An 18,005-nucleotide genomic window follows, 5' to 3' on the forward strand; every position below is an offset into this window, starting at 1 on the left:
GACCTCAATTTTTCCCCACAGGTGCAACCAAAACCAGCGTAAAAACTGCTCTCTGTTAGACCAGTGAACTTCAACGGTTAGTCAGCCAACAGAAACTGCAAGAGCTCAAGATACTTTTCTGGTCATTTTTTTTGGCTTCTGACTCATTCTGAAAGTCTCTTTAAGACAATGAGGAAAGTAAACTGGCCCCAAATCTGTACCAACCCACCTTGTCTCTGCTAAGGAAATCTATTTGCAACAATTAGCTGAGTTTTTTTAAACCATCTTGGTGGCAGTAATGGGGAGGATTACAGAAAACAGTTGCCCAACTAGCCAAATTCAGCACCAGTCCGAGCAAGCAGAACTTCTCCTTAATTCAGTGGGAACTGATGGTGCTCATTCATAGCTTTTTCACTGGACTGGACTCACATTTCCCAGCTGCCTTCAAGGTGTACTTGTTTGAATGTGCCAGGGTTGAGCACTCATAACATAAAATTACAGAACTGCTGGTTGGAAGGCACTTCTCCAAGTGGGAGTTTGGACTAGATGACTTCCAGATGCCCAGATGAGGTCAGTCACCGCTGCTCGCGTTACTTGCTGTGCTCTGTTTTGTACTTGCAAGGAAGGGACCTGTACTATGCGAATTACCTAAATGGATGAAAAAAATCTCTGGCAAAACTGCAAAGGTTGCAAACAATTCAGGTAACTTTATTTTCCACCACATTTACTGTTAGATGCCTTTGAGCATCCTAGTGCCACATCAAAACAGATGCACTAAAGTGCTGCAGGCGGGCACGGGGTTTAAGACATATCTGAACTGACCGACAGCAGTAAGCTTGTAGAATAGAGCAAGCAAATCTGTCCTCATGAGATTTCTGTTACTCACTTCAGGACCAGATAATTCTGAGTAGCTGCAGATCTTTACACTACAGGGGACTGCCATTATTGTATACAGCTTTGTGAATAACAGAGATGGTAGCTCTGCAGTGAAAGAATGCCATATGCACCACACAGTTGAATGCACTGCAGACACCCCTGAACCAGAAGAAACCCAAGTCGCTATGCCTGTAAGAGACAATCACAGGCTGTGGCATGACACACATGTTCCTTGTTTTTAAACAAAGGAATGGTTTAGCCATGTTTGCCTATACACATTAAACTGTACTACAAGGCTTATTATGTGGGATGCAGTGCTGTGCAAAACTGGTTTATGCGCTGTCTGCATGCATGTTCTGCACTTGCCTCTCCTCAGCACAGGCAGACCAGTGCAGGTGCCCGATGGTGCCCTACGTAGACACGCCCTTACTCTTCTGAGTACCCAGGTGAGCACAAGAGCTGGTACTTGACTGAGAATATGCATTACAGAAAGACCTCTTCATCAGGAAAGGTCACCTACAGCAACGTTTACATGGCTCAGTCATCTGAGGGCTTGTGTGCATCAAATGCACATACAGTACTCTACAGCTCAAATGCCAAAATGATTTTTCTCTTATTATAGTGTATTGATAAGTGTGTGGGAGTACTGCAAGCCTCAGTGACTCCCAGAATCATTACATGAATTTAATTAGATTTCTTCTCCTTGGCCAACTCTCACATGGTTCTGTTTAGCAACAAAAAAAACCCCACTACATGAAAAAACCCTCATCTTTTAAGTACAACTGAAAATGTTAAAAGATAAGGACCTGCTGTGATAAGGTTTACACCTCTAATATTTCACTACAGCATTGCAACGGGGAAGTCCCTGTATAAACTACAAATCATTTCTCTATCCTGTTTCACATATTCAGAGTGTAATATAAACAATTAATTAATCCTCATATGCTCTTGGTAAGCAGGCAGAAAACTTTCTAGAAATGATTATGCAAACAATATTTTACAGTTTTATTTGACTGAGGGCACAGTTAGATGAGCTGTAGTTCATGGAGGGCTGTCACTGTCTCTCAGTAATTCTGTTTTCAGTGTTTGCTTAACGAGTTTGAAACTTGGTTCTGAAAAGTTTTCCACATGAACAAAAACCCAATCACTACAACATTTTCAATGATTTTACAGAACTGGCTTAATGATGAGATGAACAGCTCATCGAGCAGGGCTGGCTAGCATGGCACCACCTTCACCAGTTCATCTGGCTGCACCCAAAGCTGGAAAAGGGGCAACAYAGTCCTAGAAAGAGGCATATGACAGCACCAACAGAAAGCAATTTAAGAAGGAACGTCCAGATGAGCAGTATGCAATTAGGCTTGTTAGTCACCATTCAAAAGGCATGTAGAAAGGCTAGTTTAGAAATTATCCCGTATCATAAGGAACCTTGACAGCACATCCCCTGGAGTCCTAATTTGGGGGCAAAATGCTTTCTCTCCAAGTGACAAAACAACACAAGACTTGGGAATGCTTTCAGAGAGATCTCTTTTGGTTTATTGTGTCTACACCTAGACCTGACAGATCTGTTCCCGTCAGCAAGGAAAGAGATCACCAAGCTAATGGCCAGCACAACCTTCTTCCTCCTCCATGTCAGAAACCAGCACCAGAAGTCAGAAACAGGGTGGCAACCGCTTACACCAGTCCTGGTGTAAAGCTCAGCAGACAACTCTTACAAGTGCAGACCTGACTCCTTTGCTCTTTGGTGACAAGAAAGGGGTGTGTGTGTGTGTGTGTGTGTGTCTGTCTGTCTCTTTTTTTTTAAGCAGCCTTTGGGGATCCCTTCTTTTTAATATATCTATGCAAACAGAGCTGCCTTGTGCACAGAAGTTCATTTTGCTTTGCTTATTTTGGGGCTGTCTGCAGGAGCTCAGCGAGCCTTCTGCTGAACCAGCACATACAGCTTTCCTGGGTCTGTATGACTTGGAGGGTCACCAGTATAATCTGAGTGATTAAAGCCTCAGTCAACAAAAAGCAGTGGAAAGCTTCAGTGGCAAGAAGTGTGTGTAACTGGAAAGCTCAGAGAACTACTAGTTGATATAACCTCTGCCCTCATCTTGAGTTTTTCAGCCTCAAACCTTGACTGCAAACAAAAGGACTCTCAGAAGCTGGTTTGGAATTTGTATCAACTAAACATTTCCTTGGCACTTTTGGTCAGACAACAGATCTATGTAGGAATCAAAAATTCCTGTGGCAAAACACATGCCACTTGCAGCAAGCCTGGAATTTCCAGGCAGGCAGAGAGACTGGGAGCCTCTTGGGGTCTCATGCTCTGCAGCTGGTGCTTCGCATCGCGTGAATAATATTAATGGTGTTAGAGAAGGAAATCACCTACACTCAATAGTTAAGGCATTTAGCTTAACAAGCACAAGATACCAACCCAGGGAATATTTATTCCTACAATGTGGAACAGTTTCAACAGAAGAAACCGAGAGCACCCTGAGCCCAAGCAACTAATAATCACTTGCAGAAATACACTGCAGTGTGTGACTGATGACCAAGCCCATTCCCTGTTCAGACTAGGAACCAGAAATGAGGTCTCCCATGCTCCAGATGAGTCTGCCAACCACAGGACAATCCACTGGATAGTGCTGATGTATTTCAAATTACTCCCACCAGCTCTTACCTCTTTGTAGCTGGTGGGAAATAAATAAATCAAATACTGTATTATATTATTTATGTTTGTGTATATGTGTTTATGTATTTATATTTATTTACTTTTTAAGATGGTTAGGTTTAAAAGAGAACCCAGTTTTATTTTGTGCTTGCAAATCTCTTTCCTCTGCATAGAACAGACTGCCTGAATTCAAAGCATAAATTATTTAAAGTTGGCTGGAACAATATAAAAAAGGCATGTTGTTAGAAATGGAAACAATTCACCAACTCAGAGAACAGTAAAAATTAGAATTTCTACTTTGCTGAAAATATCAGCATTCTCTTTTACTGACATATGTATCTCTGTCTAGAAAACAGCTTAATGATTCTGTTAAGATTTATTTTTTAAAGTCCGCATGTAACTGTGAATACGCCAAAAAAATAAAAAATAAAAAAAATCAAGCAATGCTTTACTATATGCTTCACTACACCATGGGTTTAGATGCCCATTTTTGAACTTACAAAAAAGTTTAAGATGCAACTTGGTCATAATGGACAATAAAATACTTGCTTCCATATAATGGGCTGACTGCGCTAAGAGCAAAACAACTGATGAAAAGCCTCATGATGTCCTGCATATGCAATATATCACAGCTGCTATACACTGTTCAGTACTACCGCAGCGCTACAATTTTGCTGCAGTAGAAAACTTCACTGACACAATAAACTTACTCAGCTATTAGTCCAAAGATTGTGTGAACAACTTAAAATATTGAAGTATTTAAAGCATTAAAATTGCTAATTCATTAAATCAGACTAAAATCCGATCACTGATCTCTGCATGTGTTGCTTTCCACATAAATTTGAAGGACTTTTTGAAACATTAAAAATGTACGTGTAAAACTTTTTGCCCTTTAATACACACTTTGCTGAGTATTTCTGAACTATTTTTCTGCTTACAGTGCTTGGTGTTATTGAATTCTCAATTATTTTAGGGCAATAATTTAGAGATTGAAGTATTTTAAATATTTAAAACAGGCAGAACAGCAGAAATGATTACTTGTACACTATATTTGATATAAACATATCAAATAACAAGCAGATTACAGATAATATTTTAATTAATGCTCACAAAGGAGGTGAGCTACAGTAAAAGAACTAAACAGACATCTGTGCTGACACCAAGGACTGAACGAGGGATCTCCAAAACAAGAAACAAGAGTGGTAAGCTGAAGAGGCTGCTTCTGTGGCTGTGAGCTATGAAACATTCGTAGCTTCTGTAGACGAGGCACAGAGAAAGACAAGGGTAAAAAGCAGTGGAAAAGTGTATGCACGTTGTTAAAAATAAAAATAATAATGTGAATGGATCCTAAAATTAATAAGAAGTCAGAAAAAAATGGTATTTAAAGAGAATGACACTTGCATTTTAAAGTCCTCAGATACTGCAGTTGATTGGTGCAGAAAAGATGCATTACCCGAGTATCTGAGGTAAGGCAGGACTGACCAGGTCAGGCAGACGTGTGTGACCAAAGGGCGATGGAGCTGAGTTTCCCCACACGCAGAGGAAGACAATGTGCTAGRTTCTGCTTGTGCTAAGGAGGCAAGACTGCAAAGGCGAGAGAAAAGGGAGGCTCACATTTCAAGTACACAGTCAAAAATAAGGGTGTCAGCACAGATCGAAGGAAGGCAGGGACGTCCATAAGGGATGTTAAGGAGGTGGAAGTGATAGCGTGAATTTGCAAATAAAGGCAATAAAGGATAAAATGGAATCTGCAGAATCAGGCACGGAGCCGCTGTGAAAACGGACAGAGAAAGAAGAGCCAAGGCAAGAAAGGACACAATTTGAGCTGGGCTGGAAAAAGTGGCTTCTCCCTCACCCCCATGAGAAGCTGCCTCAACAAGAAGAAGGAGAACAAAAATGAAACACAGTCACACATCTATTTGGTCACAGGTAGGCAAGAAAAATGAGTTCTTGGAGCTGCAGTTTCTGTAATAAAATATTTGAAACAGTCACTGACAGTGTTTTCGCTAGAAGTAGWAAAATTGGTCCTTTCACAAAGTAGGTCACAGCACCTCCATACTCACTCATCCTGCTCACTCATCCCAGGTTTTATAATGCATTTCAAATCAACTCAGTACAAATACTCTCCTCAATGCAATTTCATCTAAATTTCACTTAGATTAAATTCCTTAAGTTCTGAATTGATTTTTTAAAAAAATAATTTATTTTGTGCTTCATGTAGTCACAGAATTATTACACAACCTAGTTTGTCCAATCAAATTAGGTGAAAAAATGAATGGTCCCAAGAAAACTGTGCATAGTACAGAGCCACGGAAATCTCTGCTGTCAGAGGTACAGTAACAGATCAAGTCCAATAGTGAGTACTGAATAAAGAATATTGAATGTTTCTACAATTTATAGAAGTACCATAATAAAATACATTACTTCACTCTCTTATGTTCACACTAGGAGGTCAAAATGGATTTAAAGCAATGAAATTACTGTTCTTAGACTTCAAAATTAAATGCCCCATTTGAAGATAGTTAAAAACTTGGGGCAGAACAAGAAAAGTCATTGACAAAACTACTGAGATCCATACAGATGAAATTACATTTAAAAAGATTACACATTCCATGATATTACTATTCTTTCATTTAAAAAAAGCACATATGTGTAAATTGAGAAATTCTCACAACTTTCATCTGAGAAGGCAGAAAGTACATCTGAACAAAGTTTCTTTTCTACAGTGAACTCATAAGCAATTTTTAAAGTATTATTCAAATCTGCTTTCCGAAATACAAGCACGAAGAGGGTTCTAAAGTATATATTAGACTACATAAATGCATGTTATCCCTCCTCCTCTTCTGATTTAATGCTGATTCTTTAGAAAAACTTTCAAAAACTCTAAAAGCTTCTTCTAGACATCAGTCTCTCCATGTGTACGACTTGCATGCACTTCTGTGCAACTGCAGCCCTTCCTTCCCCCTCATTATATTGCAAGTAATAAACAAAATAGAAAATTTTGCAAAACAAAGAAGGTAGAGGAAAAAAACAGCTTGAAATTTTATATAGAATTATTAGTATAAAGTATAAAATTATTAATTGAAGAAGGCAAGGTTGATGGAAAAACATACATAGTTCATGAAAAGAAAGGTAATTCCATTACATTTCAGAGTTTTATCTGGTTTGACTTTGACAAGAAAGAAAATCAATACACTTTCAGAGTTTCATTCTATGATTTCTACTTTCCGTGTTAATTTTCTAGCATCTGATGTGACAGGATGTTTTGGCAATCTATTCTTATTTAGCCTGGCCTGCAAATGCAATGCAATAGACCAATAAGGTATTTTAGATATTCAGACTTTCCACTGCATTGTATAGACAAATGTAAAGGACCCTTACAGAAGCATCTGGATAAAAAAGAAGTCAAAGAAGCTTCTTAAGAGAAACATATCATTTTTCTTACATTTTAAGAAGTTGCATCTTCCTAACATTCCCTATAAAAGGCCTACGTTGTTTGTAAATGAATAGTAAATCAAACTAGCATCTGCCAATATTCTTAAACCTATATCTTAGGTGTGGGTTAGGTCGGCTGGTGAAATGCTAATCAAAATGCAGCAGCCCAAGCCACCATTAATGGACCAGTAGCTGCTACTTCACAGCTGCAGGGCAGGGGAAACGGTGGGGGAAGCCCGGGGCCGTGGCTTGGGGCAACCTGCTGGGGCTGTGGTGGCTTATTTCTTGCAGCCTCCAGTGGGACTCCTCCTTTAGGTTAAGAAGAAAATACTAAAGGGTTTCATTCTTTCTCCTTTTTTCTTTGGCCCCTTTCAAACATTTGGGTTAGACTTCACATAAGAACAGCTATATTTCTAGAACAGCAGGGAAGCTTCACAATAGCAAAACCAATTTCTTTCTATCAAGTCTGAAAAAAATTTACAACTGAAAGTTCCCTGGAAAAAAAAAAATAGGTGCCTGAAAACCAACTTGCAACAGTGTCGTTTATTTTTCCACATGAAACTCTTGCAGTTCAATAGACCTAGGAATTGATTTTGAATATTTTATTTAGAACAGAGTTTTCCCTTGACACTGTTCTTCCCTTTTCAGGGACGGACTTATCTACTCATGGTTAAGCAGTTCAATGAAAAAGGCAGAACCAGAAAAAGGAGGTAAAAGCTGACCCACTGAACTCCACTGCTTCCAACAGAACGCAGGTTTCATCCTGCGTATTGAACTTTGAAAACATTGGAGCAAATTTTCGAAACCAAATGCTTAAGCTACGTGTGTGAGATACACCAAATCCTTGGATTAACAGTCATATGCATATTCTCACGGCTACTGATTCTCTGCATGTACTTGCTACCTATGTGACACACCGTGCAGCTACCATCCCTCTCTAAACAGCACACAAAGCCTGATTACTTGAAATATTTCAGTGAACACAGCTCCTACGGAATCACACACGCCTTGCTCTAAACATTGTTTAATCCATTATCTCAGCAGCAGCCCTGTCCTTCATTGTTTCCCTCCTCTTAAGAGGTATTAATGAAGAATAAACAGTCCATTCTCACCATTTATTTAATCTTCATGAAGTAGTGTGTGCAAGAAGAAATAGCACTAAGCAGTAAAAACTTTTCAAAAGCTTCCAAACTGCTTTGCAAGACCTTTCTTCCTGGACCATTTTAGAAAAGCCTGCCTGTTTTTCCCCCTTGAAGACATTCTTTCATTAGTCTGGACACCACTCCTGCAAGTGTTTTAACCAGTATGTATTTTGAATGGGTATCAACATCATTGATTCATGATATTCTCCAGGTGCAGAATACAGACCAATATCTGCACTAAACGACAACAAAATGGCAGTATAAACAGCTTCATACAACCCAATAGTTTTTGGAGGCCAACAAATTTTCCTGGACTAGGGAAGGGAAAAGGGATTACAGAAATTTGATTATTAGCATCTTTTTCTGCGTAGAAAAAACTACCCTTTTAAAATCAGACGGGAAATTGCTAGTCATCTCTGCACATCTAAACCAAGCTTTGAACACGGTTCTTTACCAGCTAGTTTAGGCTAAATCACTTCCAGGATACAGCAAGCTCTTGTGCCCATGCTTATCCTGAAGAACACAAGCAGCCCTCATTTTGTTAAGTTATGCTACTTTTTGTACCTTGCGCCATACATATCGACAATTTGTATGCTACAGCTTCTCTGAAAGAAGCTATTTTTTCCAAAAAGTTTATGTACAGTGCCAATCCATGAGTCTCTTATCACAACAAGACAGACAAAATTTTAATATATGACAGATTTTAAAGTTGTTTGGGTCTTCTCATTATATTTTCTTCACTGAATCAGGTGGGACAGACCTTTTTAAACTAAGAGATAAGAGTGAAAGCTGGGTAATGTGAAAGAATTAGGAGCAATATATTATATTTTGCTAATGCTATATTCTCCTTTAGAGATACTATATTCTTGAAGTAAAATGATAAACTGAAATCACTGATTTCCCATAATACAATCACTTCTAATCAGTCATTTCCAATATTTCTGTAACAGTCAAAAAACCTAATTTGCCAACTTAAACCGTAATCATAGTGATAACCTGCACACTACATTTGAACATAGTTTTGTTGCAATAATACAATCACAAGAAAAACAGCATTGAGCAGCATTGAGCATACTGTTACTGTATACGTGAAACAAAAAAGCAGCTTTTCTAGAAAGCTGAAGGCTTCGTTAAGGCAATATACTCCACGGCAACTTGTGCCAGCGGGGGCCTCATTTCAATCAGAGCTATAAGGTTTGCCGTTGCGGTTAGCCTGACGAGCGAAGGCCAACTTCTGCAGGTGTGGGGCAGGTGCCAGGCCAGGTCTGCCGTTAATGCCCAACCTTTTCAGCTGGGCAGACATTGCATCCAGGAGCTGGGAAAGGCAACATTGCTAAGTAGATCTGGTGCTTCCCTACGTACTGGACTTCCTCTGTGCGCGCACAGGAATGGTCCTGTGCATTCCTGAGCTGTCCCTGCGGACAGGAGGCAGCTGCCAGCAGGGCAATTCATGCCGCCACCACCGGCGCTGCCTTCCACCCTCCCGAAGGGATAAAATGGGCAACAGGCCAGAGCCACCGCTGCATGGTTGCAGCTTCTGCTTGGCTTCACCCTTTCCTCTCAGCTGTAATTATAAGACTGTCACAAATGATGGGCTGAAATCTTATCAGAAGTCAAGACACACTATTCACTGCTTCCAYGTTACCCCTTAGGCCGCTGACACTCTGCAAACCAAAACAAGCAAAAAGCACTGATTTATCACAAAAAAGACTCAAGTCATACCAATATTGTCTGCTTCTCCTTTATTGCTCTCTAAGCTGTTATAAACTGATCATTTAATAATTTGTTTTAATACTTTTCTAGGTATTGATGCTAGCCTTACTGGATTACAATGCATGGATTCATTGGTCATCACCTCCATCCTTTTTTCACTCCCATGTATTTGCTTTTTCACTAGCCTTTTGGGAGCCCTCCTGTTTGTTGTCTGTTCTCAGAGATACCAGCTAAGGAGTCAGGTACCGCTCCAGAGAGTTTCTTCAGCATTCGGGGTGAACACCACCAACTTCTCACCAACATTAGCACCTCCGAGTTACCCAAATATTCTTAAATCTGTTCTATTTGTGCCTGCACTTATTTCCTCATTAAAATTGTGTTAATTACCTGGCTACTATTAACCTTTCATGAAGGCCTCAGCTTTTTCTGCATAATGCTTTATTTGCTTGCCCTCCCTATCATGTAAAGGACTTAACTTTTTTTTTTCCTCTTCCTCCTGACATATTTCCCTAAACCAGACACTGTGAGTAAGCCATTGTTTAACAGGCTGTGTTAGGGAGAGACTGTAGTTTCCAATGACTGCAAGTTCCATTTTTAAAGGATTGGGCATTTTAGTTGTCAGAGTAGTGTTGTAATCCGGGATAACAATTCTAATCTAACATAGGTAGGTCTCTACTGCTATATAGAAAAAACTCAGCACAAGGGTGCATTACAGATTTAAAACTAAATTAATTCTTCCATGTTCTCCCCAAAGTACTGAAACTTCAAGTACAGCATACTCTAATGTTTAGTAACTCTAAATTAGAGTAACTCTAATGTTACTCTAACATTTGAAGACTGGCATTTTCAGCCTTTATTAGAATGTAAAATAAAATCACATTTAAGCAGTGTTTGCAACATACCCTGTATAGGATTTACAGATACACTTCTTCTTCTTCTTTTTTTTTTTTTTAAGGAACGTTTGCATAATACTTTCAGAGGGAGACTTGGAACGAAAAACTGTAGTCAGTTATGCCCATGTACTGGTTCATGCACTTCTAGGCACTTCTGGGACATGACCATACCATTAGCTCTTGGTGCATCTCGACAGATGGTGCCAGCGCTGCCTGGAAAGTGTGCTCTGAGGCCTGGGCTTCAGCATGCCCATCTACCACAGCTTGATGCCCGAGATGCCCTTGCTGCTACGAGACCTCTGAAAAGAGCCGTGATGCACAATGATGCACATGACGACAGAGGAAGTCTTTGACAGAGATCTCTACATCCTTCATGAGGTTGTTAGCAGGTAAGCAGGTATTCAGCAATGTTGCACAACACTTTGTATCTCAAAGAGAGAAGATCAAGCACTTCTTTCTTATATAAAACATCTTCCTCACTTTGTCCAGACATGTGAGATTATTTGAGCATCTTACAATAACAGGAAGAAATAAATGTTCTACCACTGTATCCTCAAAGCAGAATTATTGTTCAATTTTGGAACTCATGGTAAGGCTTGTTAAAACAACAAAAAGCATACTTGCCCTGTCAGGGAGTAAATTTGTGTTTCTGTAATTTTATGGTACTGTGTCTCTAAGAAATTGGGGTCTCCCTATGCACAYGGAGAAAGCGAGACCAAGGAGAAGGAACATGTTACAACAAACAGGCCCAGTGAATTCGAACCCTGCTTCCAGGCTTCACAGGGCACTTGTACGCCTGGACAGAAAACGTGTGCAAAGGCTAATCGTATCTCCATATCTCAAGGAAGTCTTTCAACACACAGAGCAACCACCAACAAAAGCACTGCTCTATCAATGGTATATAACACTGGCCTCTTATCACAGACTATTCTTTATAGCAAACAGATCTTGCTGGTTAGGCATGTCAGGCAAAAGAAACCAAAGAGGAGGGAGAGATTTTTCATGATCTTACATTACAGAAGGAAAGAGTATAATCTCAGGGATGGGTTCAGGAATGAGAACCAGCCTATGAAATTTATCACATACTACTGCCGCTGCATCCTACAATTAATTTTCTTGATGTTTGAAAAGCAAATACCCTTAGTGAGCTCTAAGATTTTAGTGTTGCCAACTGCTGAAGTCCTCTACTCAGCAAACTCAGTGTAGTTCACAAGTGTCTAACTGCTGCTTCTAGGCTGAGATTTTGTGAGCCTGATTTACTAAGACTGGACCAAAACTGAATAACAATTCTTTTTTGAAGATTTAAGAAAGTATGTTTAGTTTTTATTGTCATCAACAGGTCACCCATTCAGATTGCTTCCTTACGTATTTATGATATTTTCATATGCATAAATTTTCATAAGTATCTAGTTAACAATGCTTTTATCTTGCAAAAAATCATTAAGTTTTAGCATATGACAATTACCTAAAGACCTTCAGTAAGGTCAAACCTTCTAAGCTTTGGCTTCAAAAGGAAGACATAGTATAGTATAAGTTTAAATGATTTGTTACATCCTTGAGAAAAAAAAAATAATTTTTTGAGGTTCACTATTAATGCTGACAAAGTTTATCTGGTTTTTCATTCATAGATTTTTTTTCCTTCTTTCCTCAATAGTATCTGAGTCTCTTTTGCAGTCTCTTCCCCCCCCCCCCCACTTATTCTAGAATAAACCTGCTGGAAATGGCAAATTTGGGAATTCAGTCAGGAAACTAGTGTTTTTAATGAAACAACACTAATGTTTTTTAAACACTGAATATGCAGACAAACTTGAACTGTTGCAAGCAMACAGGTTACAGAATTTTGTGGAGGAATGTGTCTTGTCCTGAAAATAAAGGGAAGAGGTTATGGCTGACAAAATATTAATGATCACGGCTAAACACAGCCTTGCCCTTTGGCACAAGTAATTTATATTACATTTTCAAGGATCCACAAAGTGTTGTACACAATGCATAATACATTCTCAAGGATATTCAAGGCTCTRCTCTGCTCTGTATCCCTGTCTCCCTGCAGTCCCTTGCTTTTTCCATTTTCCTGCTGGAGCTCTGCACATCAATAATTCTATATCTTACTACTCATGGTTTATATTTTTCTCCCCTACAGACCTCCTTATTTTGGGAATGACTGTGCATCATTTAATCTCAGCTACTACTCTAATCCTGTTTAGGGTCAATTAAAAAATTAGGTAGACAAAACTTAAACAATAAATGCCTCATTGAAAATATGTTGCAGCCTTAGGTTACACCTACATAAATGTCTACTCTTTCCCCAGTCAAAGACGTGGTTTCCCTGTATCAAAGATGTGGTTCAGGTTGATGGAAGCTGGGATATATCTACAAACTAATTCCCATACTTGAAGATGTTTAACCCTTGCAAGAGGAAGCAATGGACATACCTGCAATATGACTTGAGGGATGTGGCAGGACTACACAGCCATGTGGCCGTATCACAAGATACTGGAAAGCACACAATATATAAGCTGGCACTAATGAGGCTTTAAACCCACTTTAGCCATCTTCCTTCCTCTGGTAAACCCATGCTAGAAGAGGAGCTGATTCAGTGCTAGGTTGAGTAACACTATATACCACACTGAAGCCAGTAACACCAACAACAACCCTAGATTTTTCTGTTTTCCTAGGGAAAAAATACCACGCAAACAAAAGCAACAAGCAGAGAATCATCAGAAGGACATTGCAAAGATGTTTCTCTAGTAATTTCAAGAAAACAGAAGCTTGAATATAAGCAGTTCTCTCAGACACCATTTTTCCAGTAAAAAATGTTTAAGTATTCAGAGCTGACAGACAACCTCAGACATATTCTACTGCTGCTCTAAAAGGTTAGAAAAACTGTATATCTCTATTCAAAGACAGCAGAAAGATGGGGGAGGATATAAAGACTGAAGAGCAGCTGAGTTATACAACAGCCTTTAAACAGTGGACATCTGATGTAGGTCTGAAATAGAGTTTAGGTCAAAAGTGGGACATGGTGATGACATGCAGTTATACGTGCAGACAACAACTGCACAATTTGGAAAAATATGTCAGTTAGTTAAAGGACAAAACTCGGTCAAAGCAGCCTAATGTTAAAGAGCCAGAACTGACATGCCAGAGTGTAAAAAAACTATGCAACACCTGTCTAGCTGTGTTTAATAATCTTTCATATTTATAAGCAATAAATTCACTCCAAAACAAATGTTATCAAAAAACGTTGCTGGCCATTATACATTCTTGTTCTTGCCTAAAGCTAAGCAACATGCTACCACAAGCCCCTTAGGAGCTTCAGATCATGTATTTCAAATTAATTACTTCMTTTCTGTATATTTTTATTTCTGGATAGGATCCTTTAAAACCATTGTGTCCATTCCTTTAGGAAAAAAGCTTGGTATCCAAACAACATATTGCTATCCTACATTTACTCCAGTATCTCTAGATTTTACCCCTACTGCTGCATTTAGCCAATTAAAGCACTTTCTGAAATCCCATATCCTTGATAAGCCTTTCTGCAGCAGCATAAATGCAAAATTTGCCTACAGGGCAAATTTGCCATCAACAACAATCAGAGTAGGATTAAGACCTAACTGTGCATTGTTGTAGCACAAAATCTGTGGAGATAGCTAATTACAGTATTAAATGTGCTCCTTCATTTCTCCAAAAGTAAAAACCAAAAGCAAAAACCAAAAGCTGTCTTTCTTTAACAGCATCATTCTTCTAACATGGAACTCTTGATGCATTAAAAAAAATAATAATAATAATGGGAGGGAGAAATGGAAAAGAAATCAGTCATGTAGTTCAGATACCTCTTAGCTTTTATCAAAGGGCAAAAAACTCCTCATCACAGACCTCACAAATAGCCCCAGTAAGACCTGAGCCTACTGTGCAGATTGTTTTGCAGTGCTGAGATACAATAATAGAACACAAGTTATCAAAATTAAGTAAAATAGCTGAAGAATTGCCCAAAGGCAAAAACTCTCCTTCTTGTTAAAATACAAATTTCTGTGCCAGTGACAGCTAGTCTTTGTCAGGGACATGATTATCTGAGAGACTGACTTGCAAGTGCCATGTTATTCTTTCATTTGTATCCTTAGGGGAAGTCAAGTTACACCAACTTTTAAAGAAATGGAATACCTGCCCTTCTGACAGGTAAAACCAAGGTGTTTAAATATCACTAAAAATACATGCATTGCACTGCCAGTGAAAATCACTAGCTTCTGACACAGCCCATCTGCTAATCTTACAGCAGGGTAGGCCTGGTTATAGGCAGAGAAATCAAATGTTGCTGCAGAAATACTCAGATAGCCTGGCCATATGGTGAAACTCTATGGAGAGAAGGAGGGAAGGAAACTCTGAAAAGGTCACCCTGACTCAGACGACCCACACTTGATTGATTTGGGTCATGAAACAGCTCTTAGTTTTGGTCACTGGCTCGCTCTCAAGGGGTAAGTGCGCAGGGCAAGTATCACAAAGTCACACCCAGCAACACTTCAGCTTGCAGCAGTTCCAAACAACATTCTTGTTACTCATTACAAATTCTTCTCCTTTTCTCAAAAAGGAAAAAGAAAACGGACAAATGGAATTAGAATATTCTTAGTGCATTTATTAGCACATAAGTTAGCAGCAGGAAAACTGAAGTATGTTTTCAAATCTCTCTTTTGTCAGCCACGTGAGAGAAGGGTGAACAGTATTCTTTCTATCAAGTCAGACATTGCTCCTTTGTTAAACTGGTCCCAGACCGTATTTCCTCTGCTTGGGAATCTGTTATTAATTCACTGAGTTTCATGAGGTTCCACTACATTGTTCACTGCTCATGAGTTCAAATGAATCCTTTCACTTCACTGACGTATAGTCAAGAGCAGAAAACACAATAGCTAATTCCAAACCCTGCAAGGAATCAAATTCTTTCTTCACTGTAGCATGGAAATTAAAACATCTCACCAACACAGAAGGATTAGAGGCAGCACTTTAAAATCTAGGTGCCAGAGAATGTCTTATCCTGCATCTAGCAGAAAGCAATGAACCTTACATTGCACCATCAACTGCAACTTGGAACAAAAAGGCTAGTGTGGACCACAAGAGGGAAAGAAAACAGGCCAGTACTTTTTATGGAAATATAAAAATGGGCAACTTGTCCAAAGTGCGTATTTTGTACTTACTTCATTTATGCTCTAAAATACTGACTTATTCCCCCACAAAGATAAACTAGAGCAAGTTTTCCATCATGCTGTTTAGTGATAGGGTAGTATCTTCCAATTGCCTCCATTTCTAGGAACCTATTTGGTTTCCTGGAGACTGGCAATTACCACAGCCTACTGTCTCCTAGTGAATGGACTTGAATTTACAATTAAAAATGTCCCTTTTTACATCTGATAACAGCTTGTGAATAATTCCTCAACTTCTGGTAATTTCCTTAATCTACAGTAACAAAGGTTTGTAAAAGAAGAAGTATTCTGCATACAAGAGCTTGCTTTGAATGCAGTTTATAATCAACTGAATTATTTCTATTGCAGGTAAAACATAATTATAGTCACGTACTATCCTCTTCTCTCACTTTTGTTTGCTTTTCGCCAGGGTATGAAATGGAAAAGGAGAAGTTTACTGCCAAACCCAGGCTGCCCTCAAGACCAGACAGCAAGCCTGCAACTGCAGGGCAGGGCAGAGCCACGCCAGCGTGTCCCCTGATGAGCACGGGTTCTCCAAGGCCGGACCACCCCAGCAGTGCTTGGGCAGGGTGTCTGCTTGGGGGCAAAGCACACCATGCCCACAGTGGCTCCCGAGATTACTTATGCAGAGTTGACTAGATCTAGCCAACGCACTTTTGACTACGAAGAAACCAGGCAAACAAGAAGACATCTTTTAAGAAAACCTATTAGGTATTCAGATAATATTCATTATTAAGCTACCAAACGCTTTAATAAACAATAGATGGCAAGAAGAAAAAATGCACAGCACCTGGATTACTATTTGCAAGATACCAGACTGAGGAAGATATTGTACCTAGCCTTAGAGAAAACAAAAATCTGAAGAGAGGAAATTTCAACCATTCAGATCTGCAGAACAGATGTATTTGCTGCTTGTTCAAAGACAGCATCATGAAAATAAATGAACAGAGTAACTGGCATTTGATAATACTGTTAGTACTATTCAGGACCTTAATAAGCTCTGAGCTTGTACTTCAGCGTATGATTTTACCACACATATGGCACGTTTTATATGGACCTACCCATAACTATAGCTACAGAAATTATCCTAAAATAGTAATGGTATGGCTTAACATATCTACTACTTGAATGTACACATTCACTGCAGTAACATACATAGCAAAAGTTATTCCCTGTTACGGGCAACTTCTAGACTCGCTTGTTTTTTAGGAAATGGCATCATTTCTATGAGGACGACTTTGTCATTCTTTTTTCTTTCTTTTTTCTTTAAAAAAAAAAAAGTAAACTGTGTTTGGAAAGAAAGATGTCAACAGCCTCTGATTCTCTAATTTCCAATGTCTCAGCAAATGTGTTTAGTTGCCTTCTGAAGCTAACAAACTCTTGCCAACCTTCTAGGCAACATAACTTTTTTTTTTTTTTTTTTTTTAAGTATTAAAAGTTTTTTTTAAGTATTTAAAAAAAAAAAAAAACCAAACCAAACTTCCCATTTTGCATGTCACACAACTAATCCATCTCAATTCCATCTGTATACCCCTTCTCCCATCAAAAGCCTCTGCAACTTTGTAAGGACACCACATGTTCCTAAAGGAGTAAATCAGCATTCGGCACATTTTCTAAGGTTATCAGAAGGGTCCAAAGACAGTCTCATTAACCAGATCAACAGTCAACCTCTGTTTTCCCCAAGTTTGTTCCATTACTCTCCTCAACTAGAGCTTGAAGCTCTGAAATTATTCCCTTAAGTTTCAATTCTACTCCTATCAACTGTAATGGCGGAAAGTCAGGGTTTCGTAGTTTGTCCATCAGAGTGGACTGAATTTGCAAAGAGTGAACAGTAATTATCCACAAACAAAGATTACTGGCTGCTTAGTTCATAACAATGCAGTTTGTCCAGTAATGAAAAACACTGTCTGTGATAAATGAAAGCCCCTTGTCTCTACTAAAGTAAAAGAAAGAAGGAGGTTACTAATAAGAGATGTCTGGTTTTGTAATTGCATTACTCCATGATCAGAAAGATCCACCCATTAGTCTGAGACACGAGCACTGCCTAGCAGATCACATTTGAAAAGGAGAGAAGCTCATCTGATAAGCAAACTTCATCAGTTCCCAGTGCAGAGAAGAG

General features: G+C 39.1%; 1 protein-coding gene across 5 annotated transcripts in view; it reads right to left on the reverse strand.

Moving 5' to 3' along the window:
- Positions 1 to 18,005, reverse strand: part of CAMK4 (calcium/calmodulin dependent protein kinase IV) — a 207,127-nt gene that overhangs the window by 102,591 nt on the left and 86,531 nt on the right. The gene's annotated exons all lie outside the window — the stretch shown is intronic.

This window comes from Apteryx rowi, unplaced genomic scaffold (assembly GCF_003343035.1).
Source record: "Apteryx rowi isolate R43461 unplaced genomic scaffold, aptRow1 scaffold_161, whole genome shotgun sequence".
NCBI classification, from domain to species: Eukaryota; Metazoa; Chordata; class Aves; order Apterygiformes; family Apterygidae; genus Apteryx; species Apteryx rowi.